The 12,040-nt window shown below is 33.4% G+C and overlaps 1 pseudogene across 1 annotated transcript; it reads right to left on the reverse strand.

Annotated features, from left to right (window-relative positions):
- Positions 1–440: 440 nt before the first annotated feature.
- LOC144547240 (putative LRR receptor-like serine/threonine-protein kinase At1g51880) lies at positions 441–7,115 on the reverse strand (annotated as a pseudogene). Its single transcript, XR_013509057.1, has 14 exons — positions 6,894–7,115; positions 5,604–6,009; positions 5,270–5,279; positions 4,712–5,178; positions 4,244–4,382; positions 4,083–4,154; positions 3,774–3,845; positions 3,613–3,696; positions 3,083–3,222; positions 2,277–2,605; positions 1,967–2,093; positions 1,808–1,867; positions 1,326–1,515; positions 441–1,031 (listed from the first exon to the last, which is right to left on the reverse strand). The product of XR_013509057.1 is annotated as a putative LRR receptor-like serine/threonine-protein kinase At1g51880 (transcript).
- Between the last annotated feature and the right edge of the window lie 4,925 nt (positions 7,116–12,040).

Genomic DNA, 12,040 nt, shown 5'->3' on the forward strand with positions numbered 1-12,040 from the left:
GCACCACAAGAAACCTAGTGCATAGGGTTACGTGCACTAGCACCGCAAGAGACGTACATAAAGCGGATGCTTCCAGAGCTCCAGTAATTTATTGCAAAATGAATGTCTCCAGAATGGAGCCTGGGCTATATTGGATATAGCATTAACAGTTTAATATCCATCTCATCACATTTAATGCTAATTCTTTATTATATGCGTTGTAATAAACCCACCTGTGTAGAGAGATTAGTTGGCAAAACATTAAATAAATTTTAATTTCTCTGTTGCAGTACGTGCTCACGTTGCGCAGACACGCACATAAAATTGAAGTAAAGGTTAGTTATGACGTAAAACATGCAAGCTAATATCACATACACCAGACCATATATTTGAGACGAGATCAGCAACTTAATCAACAAAGAAAAGAGAATAAAAAAAAAATGAAAGAAGGAATGCCCAAATTGAGCCAATATCCAAGAACAATAACTGAAGTGTTGAACTGTTGACTGCAAAGTAAACTACCAATTTATTTCCACAATTGACTACCAAAAATTGAAGAAAGGAACAAAAACAAATGGGAAAATTATCTTGCTACGGGACCTGGTGCAGAGGTGCCACCCATGTAAGCCATCTCGACAACACTGTTCTGACTAACATCACTATCAAAATTGTCATTTCTTGAATAATTATGTGGGTTTATATAAGTTGTAGTCCCGCTGCGGGTGCCCTCTGTAGAGATCTCCAAATCAAGGCTTTCCATGAGTTCTGCAACTACTACACTCATGGTAGGCCTCTGAGCAGAGCTATTATCAGTACACCTGCGTGCCAGATCAGTAACCTTCCAAACAGAGTTTATGTCATACTGCCCATGCATTTTTGGGTCTACAATACTTTCAATGTCTCCTCTAGATAACTTCTGATTCACCCATTTCTTCAGGTGGCCTCCCTCTGGACCCGCAATTATAGGAGGTTGTCCTGTGATGATCTCTAGGAGAACTACACCAAAGCTGAACACATCGCTTTTTTCACTTAGCTGGTATGAGGAATAGTACCTGAAGGATCATTAATGAGTTACTCGCTTGGTAAGAGCACTAATATTTTTAAGATTTCAATAAAGAGGACCTTCATATTTTAAGCAACCCACTGAAAACATTTCCCTTCAGGCAGTTTAACCTATATAATCAGTTGATATATGATTGGATAATAATAAGTGGTTGGAAAATACTATTGTTAATTCATACATAAACTAGTCTTGTATGACCAAAGGACAAGAAACTCAAGAGAACAAATATTATATTTTAAGAAGAAAATCTAAAAAGAAAAAGAAAAAATTAAAGAGGTCTTACTCGGGGTCCAGATAGCCGGGTGTGCCTACTATTGCTGTCGACACATGGCTGCTTACATCATTGTCAAAAGCTCTGGAGAGCCCAAAATCAGCAATCCTTGCCTCGAGATTTCCATTTAAAATAATGTTGTTGGTCTTTACGTCTCTATGGACTAGCGGCGGATTGCACGCCTTATGCAAATACTCCAATCCTTCATTTTATTTGTGTATACAAGTAGTAAATTAAAAGATGATATCGTGTTGATTCGTGATGTCAATATTTTCAGACATGATTTATGCCTTATTGTAGATCTAGTGTCTCTAAATTTTTGTCTGGTTTTCTAATTAAACATAAGAGGGAAAAAATATCAAGTCAATTTTTATAGAGTGTACTCTTTACGTTTATTCAGTGCAGTTTTTTTCCTGATATGTTGCCTTGAGTTCATTATCAGAAGTATGACCAATAAATGCTTGAGAATTATAGATATTAAAAAGCTTTTGTACCCAGTGCAGATTCATATGCAATTCAAACCCGCTGTTTCCAACTAAGAGGCCTAGCATTATCTGAAATTAAAAGGATTTGAGACCTTAAATTTAAATCCTTCACTAGAAAATAGTATAACCCGCTCTTGAGAAAAGATCAGATTAAAATGTTATAATCACCCATGAGCTTATCTTGCAAAGTTCCTTCTTGCATGTACTCGTATACAAGTGCCATGTGATCTCCATCCATGCAATAACCAATTAGTGACACCAAGTATCTGTGATGAACCCTTGCCAAATTTTGAGCCTGGAAACAGAGCAAATTATCTTTGCTTAATTTACCTTCCCAAGAAGGTTTTGTTAGCCTCATTAATTAACATCTAAATCTTTTTTCAAAAGACAAACTGTGTGAGGATGTGTAAATGGTATTTACTAATATCTGGATTTTTAACAGCTAATGTAAGAATGTGTAAGACATATAAATGGCTACCTCAGCCAAGAACTCTTTCATTCCTTGTGAAGATGTATGAGAGCGCATTTTCACTGCAACTTGAGTTCCATTTTCCAGGGCCCCCACATATACACTTCCAAATCCTCCAGTGCCAACATTATTCTGGAACTTATTAGTAATTATTATCAGATCATTGTAACTGAATCGATGATTCTCAAAATCCAATATTCCTTCTCCTGCTTCATTTGTTTTAGATACGTTTGCAAAGTTTTGGCCAGAAATATTGCCATGAGTATTTGCTTTTGGACTATTTGCTTGAGGGGTTGTTGCGTAGCTTTCAATTTGTTTTGGAATTTTTGAATGAGCATCTGTAAGATAATTAAATACCAGAGTTATGTCTTTCCAACCTTTGATTGATAAAAAAGAAAGATAGAGTATGCAGCTTAATATTTTAATAAAATAGCAAATTGTAGAGATTCCTACAAAAAATAGAAAGTAACAAAGAGGATTCAATTGATTGAGAAACGAGCCTTCCTTTTTTTCCTGAAAATATACCACAGCAGGTATCTCTTAAAAAATAAATAAAGAACTCCATTTAGCCTAAGATGAGTAGCTTCAAACAGAGAGCCCAAGTGGCACAGGTTTGCACTGCCCATCTTTCAGGTCGTGATATAAAATATCAGTCTTATCTTTTAAATAATCCTGATCTTACAGTTAGATAAAAGTAGCGAATAAGAGCCCTAAACAATACAGTATTAGCTCCTTCTTCTAAAACTACAATCTAATACATAACTGTAACTTTATTTATCTAGAAAGAAACAAAAATAAAGAAAAAGCAGACTTACATTTGCGCCTTCTCAAATACATAACTGTTACAATGGCAGCTGCAATGAGAAGCAGCACAACCACAACAGTGACTGCAATTATTACTACTGGACTTTTCTTTTTTGTATCCTTTCCTGTAGATGGAGTTTTACTTCCAAACCTAAGTAGAAAAAATAAATTGAGAAGTGAAAAAAAAAAATAGAAATTTGAAGAGCTCAATCCCAACAAATTAATTTTAAAAGAAGGCATCAAGCAAGGATTTTGCTCCAGCCATTTCCAAGTATATCCTTACTGCTAATGGAAAAACTTTTCATCTGTTGATACCATATCTCTACCATAATTTGTTTTCAGCTTTTCCTTCATCGATTAAAATTGGCCCACCCATTTTGACTTTTATTTGTCAAAAAGGGAGAGAGATGGGCACAGATGTACAAATACTCTGCGCAGTTTTAAGAGATATACAAGAAGTATGGTTAAAATTGTCTAGTTATTTTAGTGTATAGGTAAACAAAAATGTTTAATAAATACCACTTAAAACAATAAAACATACTTAAAGATTAGATGCCCATCCTGTTCTTTACGCTGAAGACCAGGCGGAAGGGTGGTTGTAATATTGTCATTTCCTGTTATGTCCCTGAAAGTTTGTAATATTATAACTGAATTTGTGGTATCTTTGTCTTGATAAAAATAAAGATTATTTTGCAAACCTACAGGTAATTAAGAGCAGATAATTTATCCAGAAATGTAGGAAGATCCCCTGACAAGACATTATATGATAAATCCCTGGAAAAAAAAAGGTAGTAGACACCAGCATATGTTAGCATGAGAACACAAAACTGAATTGGATTCTACCAATGCCGGAAAGGAATTGTAAAATTAAAACTTTCAATTTGCATAACACAAAATGAAAATATTACATACTATCAGCCATCGTTCCATAGAGATTAGTGCAAACATTATGATTTGATTGAACATCAATCTCAACAGAAAAAAACTTCATCTTAGTTTATAGGAACGTACAATGACTGGAGAGCGCTTAGATTTCCAAAAAAAGGTACTATGACACCGGTCAGTCCACTTGATGATAGGTTTTTGAACAAAAAACACATCTTAGTAGTCAGAGTTTTTGTAGCTTCTATGATTTGTCAGAAGTAAAATGTATGACATATTGAAATGCTCACAAAGCTGTGAACCTTGGAATGTTGGTCGAATCCAAGGTGCAGGTAAGACCCTTCCACGAAAACTTTGTGGGAACACAAGGATCACCACTCCAGTCTTTGTTTACTTTGTAATTCGCTTTAATTGTATTCATGGCAGCAACTTCAATTGCAATAAAATACATTAGGCATGTTATTAAGCAAAGTTATTATGTATAGTTAGTTATGTCCTTGAGACTAATGGAATGAGAGCTCAACTTTGGAAAGAAAAAGGGGATAGAAATTTTTTGTATGGTTTCTTGAGGAAAACCTTTGATTTATTCAGTTCAAAAAAGGGCCTTACTAGTGCAATATATTTTCTCATGTTTCCATCACTTTCCCTGTTATTGAAAACTAAACCAGGGTTCTCACATTAAAAGGACTAATAAAGTAAATCATGGCATGAATAATTCAACGAAGTACATAGAATGAGACAACTATGATCGAACTTACCATCTCCACCATTGGTGGGGGTCCCAGTGCTGGGTGTAATGGCATACAGCTCTAATGCGTTCAATAGAGGAGGGAGAGTTGAATTTGATGTAGCCTTAAGCGACACATTATATTCAATGTTATTTGTGTGGGTGTATGATGCCCATCCTGAATATAGTTTATTCGGTACAGTAGAGTTGAATACCAGCTCTCCATTGGCAAATATATCAAACTCCCTAAAAGCAGTTGATGGTATGTTCTCGATCTCGCCAATGTGAAGAATTACTAAAAATACTCTGGACTTATTGTCACTGGTCCAGGAGAGATCAAGGGACTGTCTGGTGCTTAAGGTGGTGGCTGCGGTTTGCATGATGAGCGATGGGGTCTCAAAGTCTGTGTTTGGGTTCACGATGGAGCTGGTTGAGACATTTTTCCATGTCGTCTGAGTGTAAGGCCACCAAATCCGGTCATATGGATCATCATTGTACCTATTTTAGTTTTTAAAGAAATAATGGAAGATGAGAGTGATGACCATGTATATTACTGGTTGAGTACCGAAGAATATCTTAATTAGATGGCCTTCTCTTTTCTAATCTATTAAACAGGATTCAAATTTTATATAATAGATTTTCACTTTCTTTTCATTTTGGACAGTGGAGAAACAAAATCAAGCCAATTAAATCATAGAAGTTTGGTACCATTATTCATTCTCCATTTAGTCAAAACTTATTAAGATTATGTCATGGTTCTCTAACTTGTAAAAAGAAATTAACTTAAAAATTAAGATTCCAGCAACAAACAAAATCTAACCAGGAACAATTGGTTAATAGCATGTTTATCCTTTTTTTTAGTTAATTTAGCATGTTTACCTGAGTGTATTGCTTGCTCCTAAATTCAGCCTATTGAAGTAAACCAATGATTGTGTGGGAATTTACATAGTCGTAAATGCTTGTCTTCAATGGCCTCAATTCTAGCAAAGAGATAAAAGGAGTGCCGAGATTCTTATTAATGAGGCAAAGTTGTAGGTAGTCAGAAGTGGCCGCGACAATGATCTCAGCTAAGGATGCATCAACTAGAGGGCTTATTTCAACTGTGGTCCAATAGTTGACCCCCAAATGAACATCAAAAGTCGGTGGCTTATTTAGGTTATCATAGTTTCCATACTTGAATATCCCTCTAACAAGGTACTTTGATCCTATTGTTAAGGATCTTAATGTGTAGCAATTTCGGGTCCCATTGGGAAAGCTTCTGACAGTCACATATTGCTCTAAGAGGTCTTTGGCATACTGAGCAGCAATTATGCACCTGTGTCGATGAATTGATCATCAGACAAGTAAGTCAACTTAGTATTCAGATCATATAAGCTAGTATTTGCAGCACGTCCACAGTCAATGTTTATAAAATCTGTAAAGAGAAAGGAACCAAAAGCTCTTTTTAACAAAATGAAACGAAGGTAGCTCATCAATTACTCAACTGAAGCGTGCTTGGCACTATTAGTGAACAACAAGTCATACATCATGTATACATCCTGAATAAAATAGTAGCATTATTTGGCATATTTTTCTAAGCCTATTATTGAAAAAAATATCTGTCCATTTGCATTGAACCCATATGAAACAGAATTTTAGTATTCCAAGCAGCAACCGCTCAGGTTATGATTTTACTAAGAGGGAATGCCTATCAGAATCTTTGCGCTTCACCTTTAAGCCAAATTATTTGTATATATAATGCTTCACCTTTAGCATTTATTTTTATTTTCCTGTACAGCAGCAAATGACAGTTTTATACGACACAGTTCCTTGTACAGACTATATAGTGCATTGGAATCCATCTTATAATCTTTTTTGTTTCCTTTTTTCAAATTTTTCTAGTTACATCTTAAATTAACTAAATTTGAATATCATTTTAGTTTAGCCAAGTATATCAAATTTTATAAATGGCATTTATGGATTACACAATTGGTTGCAAATTTGATTGTATTTAGGGGTGTTCATCAGTTCGGTTAAAATCAAAATAAAATAGGCAAACTGAAATTTTATTCCGTTTTCAAAACTACAACCGAACCGACCAAAATAAACATAATAACCGAATTAAAATCAAACCAAATATACCCAACTAAATTTCCAATTGTTTGGTTAAACTGAAATAAAAAATTAATCATAAAAATAAACCGACATATGTCCCATATTCAACTTGGAGTAACTTGAAGGTAGTTGTTGGGCTTAACAGGGAAGGACGTGGCGGGTTGGTGAGGATTCATTGCGGGTTGGTGCGGATCCATTGCGGGTGGAACCCAGCTGCGAGATGGGAACTCAAAGAGAACATCCGGTGAAGTTTCAGAGATCACCAGACCGGGTTCAATATGAGAGGGGATCTCAGTCTGATTGGGAGGCGGAGGAGGAGAAGGGCAGAGAGAGGCGCGCATCACCAGTTGGTGTCGGTGGAGACAATATGAGTGAAATGTAGAGGCGGAGGCGGAGGCGGAGGCGGAGGCGAGAAGGGAAAGTAGGAGGTAGAGATGACAGTCTCTCGACGTTTCTGGCGCTTGGTTTGTGTTTTGAGGTGGAATGGAATGAAGCAGCAATGGCAGACAGAGAAGGGAGCGGGAGGGGTTTAGGGTTTTGGTCCGGGTCCCAGTTTTGGGTCAAAGATTTGACCCTTGGGAATTCGGTCGGAATCCGTGCAAGTTACAAATTCGGACCGTTCTTTTAACAAGGCACGAATCTCAAAATTTGATCCGGATAGAATTATTCTGAAACGTTTATTTGTTAAATTGTATCTCAGGTACCTAGAGCCTAGAGGACACGGACTCATTCGGTCGTTTCAATTAATTCGGTTTTTACTTTTTAAACATTTTAAACTAGAAAAATTATCAAATATTGAACTGAACCGGTTCATTTAAATTGTAAAACCGAAACGTTTAATTCATACATTGCCAGATCGGCTAAAAACCAAATAAAACGGACCGGATAAACAGCCCTGATTGTATTAACAAAATGATTACATTAAGCATGCGTGCCCCGATAAGTTCCAAGCAAATACAAGTAAAGAGGTTGAGGATATTGAAGGGACAAAAAAGTATTTCGAGCAATCCTTTGAACAAAAGAAAAGTTCATGTGCAGAGAGCTAGAAGTTCATCTGTACAAGAGAAATAATTGCATATAACAATATTTATATCACAAGGGAAATGACCCTATTATTTTTGTCTTTGCCTTACTTTTATCTTTTAATTTTTTTAATAATAAAATTTTAAAATTTATATGTTAAAATATAGCCGTTAAATGTGATTTATGCTATTTTCTCCTTGTGCACATAAAAAACTATTACATTTCGATTTTAGATTTATATAAATCAACAAGTTGAAAAATTAACATTCAGAATTTATCTATATTGATGTATTTTTTAAGCTGTTGTTACTAATCAAAATGAAATTGAAATGCCGTGACCATTTATGTGTGCATAGAAAAAATAGTATTGATCATATTAAATTGTTTTATTTTAACATTTAAACTCTCATAATGATAGCATAAAAACATAAAAACATTTCAACTCTCATATATCATATATTTAAAAGAAAGGTAATTGTCAGCATGACCTATATATAGATATATATTTTTTCTTCAAAGAAAAAGAAAAACAAAAAACGATTATATATTTGTAATAAGGCATTCAGGCTTACCAGAGTCAAGCTGGCTATCAACAAGCATAGTAGTCACAGAAATTACAAGAACTAATTAAGAACCATAAATCCATTCCTCGTGAGGTGACTTCCATTTGTCTTCTCCTCTTGAAGTGTTAATGGGGAAGAGGACTCCTTTTTATGATATATATCCAACTATTTAGCAAAATCTAAATAATAACGTTTATTGTGACGTAATCAAATGTTGGGCTGGACAGGTCATGTGCGCCGGATGAGAATTTTATAAAATCTCAACGTACCAATTCCTACTTTTTTATGATTGTTATTTTAATTTGTCAATATTATTCCCGATGATTATTTATTTTGACGATTTTTTTTTATTGCATAGTCAAATGATTAGCAATGCGCTCGCGCTCATCACTTTGGTGCATCTCCGTTCTATTATTAAATACTTTGGGTGTCCCATCTGTAAACAGCTATGATTGAAAGATGAAATTTCAAATTTAATTTTAATTCTTCAATCACATAGTCTGTTCTCTTTTGATTAAATGCATCTGAATAATATGTACAAGTCTAAATTTAGTTAAAAATACATGTGCCTCCACACAATACATTACAATTAAAATTAAATAGATTCTAAAATTTAGCGATATTCTATGTTTGCTTATTTCTTCCTCTCCAATTGAACCGCCTTCCATTTCTATAAGGCGGATCACAATGGAAATCAATTTTTTTCTTCACTTTCTTATTTCTATCCACGGTAGACATACAACGACCGGTATTAGTTTTTTTTTTCCAAAAGTCTAATAGATTATTCAAAAATTACCCATATAAGTATTTTAAAATGCATTTATTATTTATTGTGTGTGTTTGCTTATTTTTTTAATGGATTATGGTTTCATTTATTATTCAAAGATCATTAAAATAATCTATAATTGTTCAAAGTGATATTTTTTACACGATCATTAAAATTATCTATAATGGATTACGGTTTCATTTATTTATTGTGTGTGTTTTCTTATCTTATTTTTACACGATAATATCTTTTTAATTCAAAATGATATTGTGCAACGGGGTTTTTATAGTGCAAAAAAAAATTAAATCTAAAACCGCAGAAAATTACTGTGGTTTGGGTATTTTAATTTTTTTTTCAAAAAATTAGTTATTTCTGATAAAATATATTAAATATTAGATGTAAATAAAAATGATGGAAAATAAAAGCACTTGAGAAAAATACGCCAAACTCGACTAGTGATTTAAACACATGTACTATCTAAATGTATATTCCTATGATATCAAGACGGCCAATAATAGTAATATTTTGACATAGTATATATCATTATTTTATTTTGTGCAATCTAAACATTTAATCGAATATTGAAAACAGTGCTAGATCAGCGCTGTTATATTCTTATAATATTTTTTCTATTATATAATTTAATTAAAAAAATATTTATATTATTTTATATATAACAAAATTAATAATCTTCAGAATTTGTTTGAATATAATACTTTGCCGCACTATTTTAACACAATAACTTGAATACTGTCATATTTTTTTGGAATATTCTTCTATTGTTATTGATCTATTTGATTTTTCCTAGATTGTGGGCCTTACGGAAGGGAAAATTTACCATTATCTATTACTTGGTACAAAATCTGATGCAGATCTTAATTTTCATTCATTAAAGGTCAACCAAACTCTCAACTTTTCGATGCATATTTTGTTTGAATCGAGAAATTGAGTTGTTGAATTGGTCCATATATATTGAGTCTAGCTGGAATTTTTTTTGGCATTAATAAATGATGCAATTATTGGAAAGTTTCGGCTGATTTTTTTTTTATTGGCATATTGCCTTTTTGTTGAATTAAAAAAAAAAAAAAAAACTCAACTGATGTGAAGACTGGGGCAAAGGGTAAAAAAATTAGATCATGCAATCCATAAAATGACGCTTCTGGATTTCAAATTGCGGATAAATTAAGATACCCATGATATATATATTTTATTTAGTGCTTGTTGGTGCCTGGCTCCGTTAAGCAGGTCAAGGGGTTGAAGAGATTAGTCTTGGAACGCGGAAATGTATGAATGATTATATTAATTTATTAATACAAATGCAAGTCGGTCGTTTGAGTATTCATATTTACTGATTCAGTACAGCTGGTTTCTCCAATTAGAAACCTTTTTTACAATAAAATTGACAACAAGTTCAAGGACTGGTCTTGCTTACACCCATATTAATTTGTTATTAGGAACCTTTTTGTACATAGATTTTGTTGGTAGATCGAGTTTCTGACAGTCATTAATTATTACAGTGTAGTTCACTCCCAGTCCCAGGTCGATGAATTGATCATCAGACACGACAAAAACATTTAAAACTAGAACTTGCAACAAATTATTTTTTAAAAATTTAAAGAAAGGCGTACATAAATTAACATGCTTGGCACTAATATTGAACAAGTCATACATCATCCATAAAATAGGAAGAATAATAGTACCACTATTATTCGTACTTTTCCAACCCCATAAATTATGTTTATTCAGGATGTATCTGTCGATCGGTTTGCATCAAAGTAGTAAACAGAATTTCAATATTCCAAGTTGCAAGAAAGTCCAGCTTATATATATATGGTATTACTACGTACGGCTTGTATATCAAAAACATTTTTCTAGATTTTTCAGCGAAATATTTACTGATTGTTAAATACTAGCTATCCGAATAGTTATAGACATTTGAGGACTTAGATTCATTCTCTAACAATTTTTGTTTGCTGAAAAATAACAATTTATACGAGTATATGACACATTTTCTTGTACAGACTACAGACAAAGTGCCTACGCTTGAAATTATATGATTAGCTGTTTTTCTTTAATTCGTTTTCCTTTGTTTTCTATTTGTATCTTAAACAAGCAAATTTAACTACCACCTGACAAAAAAAGGATGCTTCCAGTGCTTTTATCAGGGTTTAGGGTATGGATGTCATTTTCTCCCAGGTGCCGGCTTCTTTGTTCCTTTGTTCCTTAATTTCTTCTTCTTTTTTTTGCGTCAATTTGGGTTTATCAAAGATTGTCAATTTGGGAAGAACGAGATCGAAGGGAGTCTAAAAACCAATAAACCATAAAGAAAATCTTAAAGGGACGGATCTCAGGAAAATAAAACAATATAGAAAATCTTAAATAGACATGGTAAATAGACATGCCTAAATGTCAGTTGATTCCTGTACTGCCGAATGTTCGTGGAATCCTACTCGGATTTCAAGTACATATCAGACAGTCAGAAACTTATTGGGCTCATTCAATCAAATTGTCTAAATCACAAACCATACTTGAAAATATAATCATTATTGTTTCCGATTAAGATTTTATTTTTTCATACATTTTTTTCACATTTGAAGATAAAAATATAACGTATAATGTTTGGCTAACTTACTTGTAATGAATTTTAGCAATATCATTTTAAATCAATTTTTCCTATTTTTTTAGTACAACTCAAACAGCAACAAAATTCTAAGTTTCCGATCCAATTCAGCTGATTGCTACCAATTCCGATTTTATGGTCAAGTGACCGATCTCAATTGCGATTTCGATTTTGCGAACCATATTTACATGAAACATGCCAGCAAATATAACATACTCTGAAGAGTCTGAACCATATCATTAAAGGGGATCATCCAATTAAAAAAAAAATACATATACAATGAAAAATGAAACA

This window comes from Carex rostrata, chromosome 31 (genome assembly GCF_964058835.1).
Source record: "Carex rostrata chromosome 31, lpCarRost1.2, whole genome shotgun sequence".
In the NCBI taxonomy this organism is placed as follows: Eukaryota; Viridiplantae; Streptophyta; class Magnoliopsida; order Poales; family Cyperaceae; genus Carex; species Carex rostrata.